Source organism: Pelodiscus sinensis, chromosome 6 (assembly GCF_052426305.1).
Source record: "Pelodiscus sinensis isolate ZL-2025 chromosome 6, ASM5242630v1, whole genome shotgun sequence".
Lineage (NCBI taxonomy): Eukaryota > Metazoa > Chordata > Testudines > Trionychidae > Pelodiscus > Pelodiscus sinensis.
In genome coordinates, this window is record NC_143057.1 from 15,622,553 (window position 1) to 15,636,743 (window position 14,191).

General features: G+C 41.1%; 1 protein-coding gene across 3 annotated transcripts in view; it reads left to right on the plus strand.

The window, feature by feature from the left end:
- The window catches only part of LINGO2 (leucine rich repeat and Ig domain containing 2), an 839,851-nt gene that overhangs the window by 778,463 nt on the left and 47,197 nt on the right, over positions 1 to 14,191 (plus strand). The gene's annotated exons all lie outside the window — the stretch shown is intronic.

Here is a 14,191-nt window from a genome sequence, read left to right on the forward strand (position 1 = left end):
CCTTCCTTCTGAATGTTGTCATCTCTTGCACCCAAACAAGATCCAACTAGTTCATCACGTCATGGTTCAGGTACAGGACAAAAATATATCCCTTCTTTAAACATGAACCAAATCAAAAATATTTGTCTAGATCTAGCTGACCTTAGTGCTTTGGAAAAAGTGGGATCTAGTTATTCAATTATCACCAGTTAGATGATGTAGATGTTATCATGAGCTTTTGTGGGCGCAACCTACTTCTTCAGATGACTGGAGTATTAGAAGTCCAGATCCAAGAATAATTATTAATATTCTAGTAATAATAGAGTATTCTAATACTCTAATATTAGAGGACTTCTAATACTCCTGTCATCTGAAGAAGTGGATTGCACCCACGAAAGCTCATGCCTGAAGTTTAGATAGCTATAGTGTCAAATAACAGACCAACTTAAGCATAAATTAAGAGCACTCTGCATGGAGTCTGGAGCCACATTAGCACATCTAAATGCCCTTGCCTTCACAAATGTCCATTTGTGCATGGAGTTACCCATGCACAATAATGGGAGTGCCAAGTCACATGTCCATACATAAACCTGTCTCCAGTGTCTGAAAACCTGCTTCCCTGAGGTTTTCATGCCCCTCCCATAGAGTGCTAAACAATTCCAACTATACGTCATTTGCTTCATTTCCAATCTCTTCAACATTCGGTCTCTACAAACTACCTTGGTCATCCAGGCCTTTTTACCATCACTCTTTTTATATTATCAAAATATGAAAGAGTTATCAACAAAAAAATAACTTTACTCCACTACCTTGCCACTTTGGTTTGCTAATGTGACATCTGTCACCTTGTTCCTTTTCTCTCAGTCCTCTCCATGATTCTCTTCTCTCAAACCCCCTGGATCATAGTTCTTCCCTCCCCAAATTTCATTCTTTTCTCTGGAGAACTAAATTTCTGACATCTACTCTTTTTGCCCTTTCTTCCCAGTTCCCAAGTGTCTCTCATTTGATATTGCATCTTCATGGACACACACAAATATATCCGTGCTTTATACATTATAGCTATGATTACAGATCTGGGGTGCTGGGACAATTTTTATAGCGACGGTACAAGCCAGGTATTTTGTGTGTTGTTCTATTTCAAATAAACTAAAAAAAACAACAAATGGTCTGGTAGCACTTTATACACTAACAAAGCATGTAGATGGTATCATGAGCTTTCGTGGGCACAGCCCACTTCTTCAGATGACCAAAGTAAGTACACGCCGATCATCCAAAGAAGTGGGCTGTGCCCACAAAAGCTCATGATACCATCTACATGCTTTTTTAGTCTATAAAGTTCTACCAGACCATTTGCTGTTTTTTTAGTTTATCCTGTACAGACCAACTCAGCTACCCCATGAAGATTTTATTTCAAGTCAGGGTGTATTGCAGCATCTCCAGAACCACTAGTTCCAGCATTACTGATCTGATCTGATCAGTTCAAATCGTTTGAACCCTGTAGCTTCCATGGGTCAGAAGCACTCTGAAATGAATTCCTTCCAGAAGCAGAATGATTCATAACATTTGAGATAAGATGTACCAAAGCAGAGTTCCAATCCAACCCAATTTTATCTATGAAAGTTTGTACATGGCACCCATTCCTGTAATGTCTGAGAAACTTTACACCTCCTTTCGTGTTCCTTCTATTTGTAGTAAAGCCCATCTTGATATCCTCTTTCATCTCCTCTTATCACAGTATTATCTGTGGACTTTCATGGTGTTTTTGTGCTACAACTCCTCGTTCCAAAATCTCTTTGCTCAGCCATCTCCCTTGCCTTATTCAAATCCCTCCTAAAAACTCACTTCTGCACTAAATCTACAAGAACTGACAGAAGAAAATAAACAACATAAAAATGACTGGAACTTCTAACCTCTGAACATGCCTCTGATAAACCATATAATGGTATCCTCCCTATGTTCCTCTCCCTGTCTGCTGATGTCCCTCACTTGCTTTTGCATGTAGAATGTAGATGTTAAACTTGTCACTACAGGAACTTTTTTATACTGGTTTCTTGTGAGGTGTTTGGGCAATGCGCAAACAATGTATTATAACTATGTTCGTCCAAGCTCTTTGACAGCATAACTTCATTGGAGGCAGTAGGTGTATGCCAGCAGAGAATTTGGCTTAAATTCTTTCTTCCCCAAGGACAGAGCTTTCACTGCAGTGTTCCCAACCTGTCTCATCTCTGAGGTAAATAATTATGCTCATGTTCTTAACCTCAATCTCTTACCATCAGATTGTCATAGTTTCAGTTAAATACTTTTCATGCCCATTCATACTTTGCCTGCCTCTTTTAAGCAAAACCTATTATTGATACCAATAAGGAGCTCATTTTGTGCTTAAGAAATAAAGTGATGCTGAATGGGCTATCAGATACATTTCTCTCATGGTAAGGTCTGCATTCACGCTTAGCTACTATTAGTAAAAGGTGTGTGCATTGAAGTATGAAATGTTTATTATACTAAATTTCTAAAAGGGCTGTCAACTATAGTATTGTTGATAGCAAGTAACTCAAGTTGATAGATTGGGAATTATCCCTAAGAATAGGAATACAATGGCAATGTCCTGTGATTTCAGCTATTTCTTTTGTGTCCATAATAGTAGTGCACAGCAGTCTGTCTCTCTTTCTTGTCCTCCATCAGCTTAAAATGTGAACTTGACTTCCTATGCTGTGTGTCAAGGTCAGGCCAGACGGCTGCACAGAGTGGGAAAAATGCAGCCCCAAAAGGCCTGCTAATTAGGGGCAGAGGGCTGCAGGGCAATTAGGAGCAGCTGGGAGGGAGCTGATCCAGGCAGACTGGGGCCAGCTGACTCCACTTCTGGCCTGCCAGAGGCCTGCTGGAGGCCTTTAAAAGCCTCGCCAGTTAGAAGGCGGCAGAGGACAAGAATTAGATATGTATGAAGTATCTACAATTATAGAGCTAGAGACAGCAGGGGAGGGAGTCCCAGAGGGAGTGACTGGGCTCCCTACCCCAGAACCCAGCTGCAAGCCCATCCCCTGGCAAGGGGCAAGGGAGAAGGAGGCTGCTGGCCAAGGAAAGAGGGGTCCTTGCCACAGCTGCTAGTGTTTCTGTTGTCTGTGAACTTACTAATGGGAACTCCTATTTGTTTCAGTTAAGGCTTGGGGGAGGGATGCATAGAGAGAACAGGATAATAATCTAGATTTTTATTCTTAGAGTTTTAAAAGGATTAAATGAAATTATACCAAAGACAACAAAATTACATATATTTAAAAAGCGGTGACCTGAATTGTTGAGCATCATCTGTAGAGGTACAAGTAATTGCTGCATAATTATTATTCTCATCAGCCCAAAGCATGTCAGTAATTGAGTGGAAAAAAATCCTCACATTATGTAAAGTGATTACTGCCTTTAAGCCATAATAAACAATGATATTCTCATAGTAGTGCTGTTAAGCAGTTGAACAAATGAGTGCAGTCTGCTGATTGTGCACTGTCTGGATCATTACCGGTCACTGTAACCCCAAAGAAGTAAATGGTTTAATTATTAGGATGCCTGTATAGTTCATTGTTGAAAGAAATTAAAAGCACAGGAAGAACCCACTAAATCCCATTTTTTTGACTCTGAGGCTGTGTCTACACTGGCATGAATTTCTGGAAATGCTTAAAACGGAATACTATTCCATTTTCAGTTTTTCCGGAAAAGGAGCGTCTACATTGGCAGGCTGCTTTTCCAGAAAAGTCCTTTTTCCGGAAAAGCGTCTGTGGCCAATGTAGACGTGCTTTTCCGGAAAAGAGCCCCGATCGCCATTTTCGCGATCGGGGCTTTTTTCCAGAAAAGACTACTGGGCTGTCTACACTGGTCCTTTTCCGGAACAGTGTTCCGGAATAAGGACTTATGCCCGAGTGGGAGCAGAATAGTTTTTACGGAATAGTGGCTGATTTTGTACAGTAGAGCATCGTTGCTTTTCCGGAAATTCAAGGGCCAGTGTAGACAGCTCGCAGCTTATTCCGGAAAAGCGGCTGATTTTCCGGAATAAGTGGCCCAGTGTAGACACAGCCTGAGTGACACAGGCATCTCTACCTATTGCATTCTTGCCCCCTGGGCTTTGGCTCATGTTCGACTTTGGTACTGCGTGGCAGGGTCAGGATAGTTGTTAAAATGCAATGAGTATTTGGAGTGCAGTAACTGACACATGTTCCAAAGGCTGCTGACAATCTTACTGAATGAAATTCATTACAGCTCCAGAGACGGGCTGCTCTTTTATGGGAACAGCAATCTGCAACACCACCATGAAAAGTTGATTTCTTCTCTACTACTCCAGGCTTTATACGATGTAGGAGGATCTCACCCAAAATTGAGTGATGGGATAGATTTAATGGTGACATTGCTGTCTCCTTCGGCATATTTTAGGCTGTGTCTAGACTACACCTCTCTGTCGACAGAGAGATGTAGATTAGACATGTCGAAATTGCTAATGAAGCAGGGATTGAAATATCCCATGCTTCATTAGCATAAACATGGCTGCTGCTTTTTTTTCAAAATAGAGCTTTTTCGAAAAAAAAGCAGTCTAGATGGGGATCTTTTGAAAAATAAACCCTTTTTCAAAAGATCCTATATTCCTCAAAAAATGAGGTTTACAGGATCTTTTGAAAGGGTTTATTTTTTGAAAGATCCCGGTCTAGAATGCTGTTTTTTTAAAAAGCTCCATTTTGAAAAAAAGCGGCAGCCATGCTTATGTAATGAAGTGTGGGATAGTTAAATCCCTGCTTCATTAGCAATTTCGACATGCCTGATCTACATCTCTCTGTCAATAGAGGGATGCAGTCTAGATGCAGCCTTACTATTTGCTTGAGATACAAACTGTTGCTTATAGAAAGAAGGAATAATCCAGAGAATTTATCAGAAAAAAATCCCATAGTCTCCCAATTAGCATGCTGTGCATGGAATAGAAACTTCCTTCATGCTGCCTTAATAAGTCGTAAATACTGACTCTTGAGTCAATAAGTATTGGGCCACAACTCCAGCTGGAGTGTGGGTATTGGGAACTATACCATTTAATGATTTATTTTCCCATACTCAAAATCTGGTGGAAAGACTCTGCAGGACTCCATATTCTATCAGGGGACTTTTGCGAGGGAGTTCTTCAGGTAGAGGAGTGATTACAAGGCTGTTGGGATAAGTTGCTGTCTGTAGTGTGTGTTTGTGTTTGCAATGTACAATGCTGCTTGACCAAAAGATACTGTGTGGTCTGTTTGTTTGGAAAACCATGTGCTGAGGCTATCAGCCAGCAAAGCAAGGCTGAGCATATTTTAAGGAGGCTTTGATCCCTAATCCTTTGAGCACACACCAACTCTTAACTGGGATACATACACTTAACATTCCTTACACTTGTTTAAACTTAAAACCAAAATCCAATCAAGAAAGTATCAAGCTCCAGGAGTAAAAAAAAGGATGCAGACAGAAGCCCAGCAGCAGAATGGGAGCTTTCCAGTTTATTGAACCCTATGTAGCATGTATGACTACCTGCTCTATGGGTAGGTGGCATATGTGTGTATTGGATGCAAGGAGCTCCTGGCCCTCAGAGACTCCTACAAGCTTTGGAGACCAGAATGGCTGAACTAGAGTCGTTAAGATACACAGACAGATGATACTTTCCAGGGCATAATAGAACAGTTCCATCTTGGGTCAGCAGACTCCGTGCTGCTGAGGAGAGTGAATGATGGAGAAGTGGAGCAGAGGAAAACAATCCCATGAATGGGACCATCCATCCAGATGATGCTGTGGTATCCTCTCACATTGAAGAGAGGATGCATCTTCAGGAAAGGGAACTCCAGTTATTAGGAATAGTATTAGTAATGGGGGATATGATTATTAGAAACAATAGATAACTATAAAAATGAGTAGTCCTGTGGCATCTTAAAGTCTAACTAAAATATATAGTGTAATGATTTTTCATGGGTAAAACCCACTTCATCAGATGATGAGCTGAACAAACTGTGTTTGCGATGACCAGGAAAACCGTATGGTGACTTGTCTGCCTGGTATAAATGTTGTGCATCTCTCAAGACATCTAGATAGACATATGTGTGGTGCTGGGGAAGAGCCAGTGGTTGTGGTTCATGTAGGTGCCAATGATATAGAGACGGTGTGATGGATAGAAGGAGTGCTGGCCAGCATTCAGTGACTAAGGGTTAAACTCAGGTAGCTAAAGAGTGTTGGGAGGGAACCAGGAGAGCCAATGAGAGAGGGTGTCAGAATTTGAATGGGAAGTGTTACCTGCCATTGTTTTCTTTGTGAGAGTTTTTAAGAGAGGAGTTGGGGGAACAAGATGAATTGAACCAGGCGGAACTACCATGCTTACAAGGAATACTGGGCATGGAAATGGACTAGACCTTAAAGCATTAATCTGTAAGTAATACGGATAGCTATCAGGGAATGAAAGATATATTTAGACATGATCAGATTATTTTCTTTGTTTTGTTGCTTGGTTAATCTTCTCTGTGCTAAGTACATGTGCCTCCCACCCACCCCCATTTGCTATATTAAGCTGAATCACAGAAATACAATTCTCTGTTTTAATGTGTTCTTTTCTCAGTTGCTTTTTAACACCTAACAGCCTAGTATACTTTACCAAGTTTATCTTTTTGTTTTATTAATAAAATCACCTTTCTTAAGGCTGTTATATGATTCTAGTGTCCTGGAAGGTAATAAGAGGTCTGTATATGCATGCCTAGGACTGAGAGATCAGCTCTCAGAGATTGCAGATTGTTTTTTCTTTTCTTTTTTTTCCGAGCTCTCTTGTGGTACCCACTTGGGGGTACCCACTGGGAGAAGTTCAAATGCTTTCTTCCTGGGTCCAAAAAGAAGGGGGATTTCACTCAATGGTAGCAGTCTATCTCCCAAGGCCAGGAAATGTGTGACCTTGAGAGTTTTTTAAGCAGAAGCCCATAGTGACAAAGTATTTTAAGGGCTCTTGTGGGCCCCCACCTTCTGTACTCAAAATGCAGGAATGGGGAACAGCCTTGACAGAAGGGTTGTAAAGAGGTCCTGGATAACTGTCTGAAAACGTCCACTCCACATGTAGTGGCAATCAAAAAAGCAAACAGAATGTTGGGAATCATTAAGAAAGAGATACATAATAAGACAGAAAATATTGTATTGCTTCTCTATAAATCCCTGGTATGCCTGCGTTTTGATTACTCTGTGCAAATATGTTCACATCATCATCAAAAAAAAAAAAAAAGATAACAAGGAGTCCTGTGGCACCTTAAAGACTAACAGATTGATTCTGATGTTGAGGTCTAAAGAAGTTACATGTAACAAAACTTTTTCTGGAGTAGGGATCCGCAAACTTTCAGAACAGGCATGCCAAGATTTAATTTATTCACTTCTATTTACAGGTCTGCATGCCAGTGATACTTTTTAAAGTCAATAAAAGTCCTACTTATATTTTAGCAGTTTCATTAATAAATAAATATAGATGCAGATCTTACATTTAGTGTGATCCTTGGCCTTGCTTTCCCTTGCCAAGTTCTCTGATCTCGGGCTCGTAGTTTGATACTTTAAGCAGCCTCTGTCGTCAGAGCTGCTCCACCAGTGATGATGGCAGAAGAACGGCAGCCAGATCCCCCCACCGCAGCAGCAGCAGCCACTGCCACAGCAGGTCCCCAGCACTCCCATTCCACACCACAACTCCAGGTCCAGCCCTAGCAGCCACCCTGCGGCCTGCCCTAGGAGCAGATACCAGACAGTCCTAACCCAGCTCCAACCTACCTTCTCCAGGACAGAAGCTGGGGCCAGAACTGCATGGTGACTTCCCAGCTGTCCTGTGTAGTGGTCTCGGCTGCTGGAGAAGCTGCTTCTGTGGCCACACAGTCTTGAGCCAGCCCTGGAGGAGCCACTGCCACGTGATCCCAGGCCAATCCTGGAGGCGCTGCTGCCTCAGCCACGCAGTCCCAGGCTGGCCCCGGATGCCTTCTCCCACCACCACCAGGTGCAGTGCAGCCTAATCTGTTTCCAAGGAAGGGGGAGGGCTCCAGCGGCAGCACAGGCTTCCCACTGCATAGGGGAGGAGGAGCTGATCTCCCTGGCTACGTCTACACTGGCCCCTTTTCCGGAAGGGGCATGTAAATTTCACTAGTCGTCGTAGGGAAATCCGCGGGGGATTTAAATATCCCCCGCGGCATTTAAATAAAAATGTCCGCCGCTTTTTTCCGGCTTTTAAAAAAGCCGGAAAAGAGCGTCTAGACTGGCCCCGATCCTCCGGGAAAAGTGCCCTTTTCCGGAGGCTCTTATTCTTACTTCAAAGTAAGAATAGTGTGATCCCTGGCCTTGCTTTCAAAGTAGACGTAGCTCCTGTGAGCTGCTCAAAATTGGCTTGCATGCCACTTATGGCACGCATGCTGTAGGTTGCCAATCCCTGTTCTGGGATCGGCAACCTACAGCATGCGTGCCATAAGTGGCATGCAAGACGTAGGTTGCACTGGGGTGATCTTATCGCACTTATGGCATGCATGCTGTAGGTTGCACTGGGGTGATTGCAGACTGAGATGGTATTACTCAATCCTCTCCTTTCTGGGCTGTGTAGCTGAAATCTTGCTAGCCAGTCATCTGCTGCCCTCCCATCTCTGATGTTAGGGATTGTGCCTGAAGCAGGAGCGACTTGATTGGGAGTCCACAGTGCACTCAAAGACGCCAGGAGCATGATGGCTTCTTGGGAGCTGTTACATGACAATTCAACTTACAGTGTCCCTGAGACTACTCTGTATTGTGCTGAAGAACAATTCAACCTCCAGGATTGGGTGTAGGAGTGGAAGTAAGTCTGTTTAGTGCCCTTCACCTTCAGAGGTTTGCTGCTCTGGTGCACCTGACTTCCAGTTCTATCGATCCAGTGCCTTTAAAAAAAATAAGAGTAAGGGTTTTTTCTCAGTGTCAATGGCTCAAATCCTCCCTTCTTCTGTGTCCCACCCCTTCCTGCAGTGTACCATTTGTTGCATTTTTAATGAAATCCACACATGGTGCATCTCAAAGGTGTTGTACTGTTACATAAATGTGCAATGTTGTTTGGACTATTTTATTTTAAGTTTCAGGTCTGGCACCAAAAATTCTGGACAGTTTTTACTTTATTCCTATATCTCTGTGACAGGCCTTCTTCAGTATAGTATTTTCTCTTCCATTCTTTCTCCCTTTCTCTTTCAGTTTCCCTCCAAGTCCAATTTCAACATACATATATACATCACACTAAAAAGTCATGTTCAAAACAGAAGGTTAGGAAGCAGTGAATGCTCATTCTACAAAACACCTCTGGGGCTAGACCCTGAGCTGGTGTAAATCAGTGCAATTTCATGGACTTGCTGTGGTTCTAACTTTTTTTGTCTTTTGGCTAGACAACCAACTTCTGGGGGAACTGAATTTTATTGTAGTGTTTTTTTTCCCCTCTTTTGGTCATTTTCAAGCGTTCATTGCAAAGTTAAGTTGCTATGGGCAGAGATGTGAGATTCACAAGCTGTCAGAGCTGCACCACAGCCAGTAGTTTGCAGTGGCTTTCAGTAAGTCTTGTCTCTTTTTTTTGTTTGTAATGAACATAGCAAACTAAATTATGCTTTTTGTCATATGTAGATTTCCCTTCCCTTTTGTGGGGATCACAAGTTTTTAATGTGAATTGTATAGTACCGTCTCCTCCCTCTCACCCCTGTCCTCTCAGGTATTGAAATGCCATTTGGTCAGAACTGCCATCTTCCCTGATGCCCCGGTTTGTCCCCTTTTCCTTCCAGCTTACTCATTAACTGCTTTCTGATGCCTGTTACTGAACTGAATCCCTAATTGAATGAATTTTTGAGAGATGCCTACAAAGCAAGCAATACATATTTGTGTGAACTTGTTGAGCAGCCTTTTGATCTGACACTGTATTGTGGAATTCTTGTAAATTATTTTTTCTGAAAATTAACATATAAGCATATATTATTTTTAAAACTCCACAATTCTTATATTTATGGCCAACCTCAGTGGACCAGATTTATCTCCTCATGTAACCCCACTGCCTCTAGTGGAGTTTCTTCAGGAGTGCATTTGGTCTAGGGTATTTCCATGAATCCCTCTTAGTTTTGTAGCTACAATTTCTCTTAAAGAATGGAAAACCATTTTAATAAAGCTGCAATGAAAGGAGCTCTGACAAGATAATGTGATTGTAATTACTTTGCATTCTGTCTGTCTTTTATAGTGGTCTCACAAAAGAAGAACCATGTGAGACTAACTGCTATGCCAGTAGAAAACTCCATCTTATTACTGTCCACTCACTCTGTGCAGACATGTTTCTAATGGACCAGTTAGCTAAGTGCCACCAAATTCTGTTTGAGAGATGTAATCCTGTACACCTATCGTGCAATTATGCAACCTTCCACCATTCTGAGGACACTGACATAGCAGTCTGAGATGGGGTAGCCGATATCAAAGACTAGTATTTATGTCAAAGACTATTGTGACAATTATAATTGAAACATATGTAGTGATAGAAAAGTGCTTCTTTTTTACCAAAATTGAGCAGTTATATTTTATGTATTTATTACATCAGCTCCAAAGGATTGTTCTTTGGAATAATTTAATTCTTTAACTACTTTAATAAATCCTTTATGTTTCTGTATTCCTACAAATGAATTGATACTGTGTTCAGAATATATTCCATGTTATTAATGGATGCTCCCCAGAAAACATTGTAATGAACAAATCAGGTCATCTAAACAATGACTTCTGTTTAGCACCAGCCTGGATTGCTTTATGTGTTACATTAGCTAAGATGCACACAGCTCAATGACACTTGCATAAAAAGACTAAAAAGTAAAATTACATAAATAATCAAAGGCAGTGGGCAGAGCACCCTGGAATCTTTACTTTTCATCTAACCAGGTGAAAAATAATTACCACCATCTCCAATTTGCATCAATCACAAGGAAATAAAAGCAATAAATATCACTGAGCTCATTGTATGTAGTGTAACTGTAATCATGTGGGTTCAGGAATATGAGACATACAGGAAAGTGAGATAATATCTTTTAATGCCACTTTGGAAAGTCTTTTGCAGTAGGTGCTAACTATTTATGCTAAAAAGTCTCGGGGGTAGCCATGGTAGTCTGTAACTTAAAAAAAAAAGAGCAGTCCTGTGGCACCTTAGAGACTAAGGGTACATCTACATTTGTTCCCTAGTTCAGACTAGGGATGCAAATGCAGACGAGCAAAATAACTAATGAAGCTGATTCAAACCAGGAAGTGTGCGCTGGGACGCATTAGTTCAAATCAAAGCCCTTGGTTCAAATTAACGTTACTCCTCATTTTTTTTATTCGAATCAGCTGTGATTCGAACTAACGCACCGGTGAGATCATGCTAATGGATCGCGGGATATTTAAATCCCGGCTTCATTAGCTACTTCACTCGTCTGCATTTGCATCCCTAGTCCGAACTAGGGAGCAAATGTAGACGTACCCTAAGACAAATATATATATGATATATAGTATCATGTGCTTTCATGGCCAAAAGCCATTTCCTCAGATGAGTTTGAGTGGGTCTAGCCCACAGAAGCTCATGATACTATATATATTTTTCTTAGTCTCTAAGGGCATGTCTACACTACAGGGCTAAAGTCGAAATAAGCGATGCAACTTGAACAATATTACTTGCGTAGCTTAAGTCTAAATAGCTTATTTTTACTTTAGGCTCTGTCTACACAGCAGTGATTTCAAAATAGAGCGCTCTTCTCCTGACTTCGCTTATTCCTCGTACAAGGAGAGTTACAGGAGTCGGAGTAAGACGTCCATTATTTCAAATTTATTTTAAAATAACAAGCTTGCTGTGTAGACTCACAGTATGTTATTTCAGAATAACTGACATTATTCCAAAATAATGCTGATATGTAGACATAGCCTAAGATGGCACAGGATTTCTCATTATTTATGCTAAATAATTTGTTCCATCTTGCATTTTGTTGTGACACTAGGAGTGTCTTTTCCAGACCTAAAGAAGAGCTCTCTATGACTCAAACCTTTGTCTCTCTCACCAGCAGAAATGGGTAGTGATAAGGATATTACTTCTCCCACCTTGTTTCTCTAATTGAGTTTAGGATTAGCAATTGCCCGGTTAAGGAAACACAAAAAGGAGATGAGAAATTCATAGAGGGTAGATGGCCATGTCAGTCTAGTCATCGTATCAAGATCTGATGAAATAGGGGAAACCAACTATTAGCTGTGCCATCTGACAGAACAGACGTATACATGTAGCTCTTCATTATGTGGCAGGACCATTGTCTCAAATCCTGTGTTAAATTTTACCCTACAAAATAGAAAAGCTGCCTTTAAATTTGTTTTCCCAATTATTGTGCTAGGCTTGTGTGCAAAATGCACAGCGTGAAAAGCAATGAGATTCCAGTGAATGCCAGATGAGGCCTAGACACCCACTGGAAATATACAGAGTAGTTATGTGATGTGAAGGTAGCTTATGATGGACTCACTGATTTACTGCACGTGCCACATTGCACTTGGTGGTGATTTTACACAGCAGTGCCTATTTAATCTCTTATACTTTTTAATTTGTATCATAAGATATGCTAAGATGCACATATTATAGGATGTACTGTGCCTAGGAGCTCTAGCCATGGACAAGATCCCCACAGTGCTAGGCACTCTGTGGACACAAAACAAAAAAGATTGTACAATATTTCTCCTGCCACACTTTTCAAGGATCACAATGCATTTTTAGAGACCCAAAAATGAAACCTTACATAATCTGTTGTTTTTTATTTATGGGGAAACAAAGGAAGCAAAGCAATAGCAAAGTCAATAATAGAACTCAAACATCCAATTTCCCCGACTCTATCTATTAGCCCACGCTACAATTATTGGTCTAACTCAGTGTTTTGTACTCCTCCTATTTGCCACAAATAATTCCAAAAGCTGTTAGAAGTTTTCCACTGACTAATATACAGTGTGTGGGCAAAGCTGCCAAACCGCAATCTCCACAATTGTCATGTTAGATTACAGTAGCAGAGGAAGAGATTCGAGTGTTCAGCTCTGTCTCCTGAGGGCATTTTCACACCATAGAAAATGTCAACGGAGTAAAAGGTTTGACAGTATTATCGAAACATGGAAGGGGTTTTTCATTCATCTTGAGGGAAAATAAAACCCATTTGTTTGTCTACAAAACAGCTTAGTTCACCAACTACTTACCTGTCACCAACTTGCATAGTCAACTCTTGAAGAATAAATCTCATCTCTTCAACGTTTGATGAGTTCCAGAATGGGAAAACTTCAAGAATGTGCACAGCATGATCGGTTTTTTAAAGTCAACATTTATTAGCTATTAATATGCTATTATTATTTTTCCATAAGCATAGCCAGGAATGGTGATGATCTCATGTATCAGTGGAAAATATTGACAGTTACTGCAGATGCAGGGACTAGTACTTGAACACTCATTGAATGGTTCTCCTCAGTTAGGGTATGGCTACGCTGCCACCCTAGTTCGAACTAGGGTGGCTATTGTAGTCATTCGAACTTGCAAATGAAGCCCGGGATTTAAATATCCCGGGCTTCATTTCATGTTCCTGGGCGCCGCCATTTTTAAATGCCCAATAGCTCGAACTACCTGCCCGCGGCTATATGCGGCACAGGCTAGGTAGTTCGAATTAAAACTCTTAATTCGAACTACTGTTACTCCTCCTGCAATGAGGAGTAACAGAAGTTTGAATTAAGAGTGTTAATTTAAAAATGGCGGCGCCAGGGAACATGCAAATGAAGCCCAGGATATTTAAATCCCGGGCTTCATTTGCAAGTTCGAATGCCTACATTAGCCATCCTAGTTCAAACTAGGGTGGCTAATGTAGCCATACCCTTAGTTCTTAACTCGTGCAGCACTATTATATTGGACCACTATGCTGAAGGAGGTACTGTCTTTCCAATAAGATGGTGAACTTGTGACTAGTAAAGATCCGATGGCATATTTTGTCAGAAGGGAGAATGCTAATTCACTAAATGCTATTGTAATGCCCAAATACATTTTAGCTTTGCTATTCACAATCCACCTACTTGACTCTTACAAGATGTGGAAACTTAAACAGATAACTAGGCATGCGGGGTTATAATCAAGAAGGCAAAAGCACAATTTGAATTGCAGCTGGCAAGGGACATGAAGGGTAACAAGAAAGGTTTCTATAGGCATGTTAGC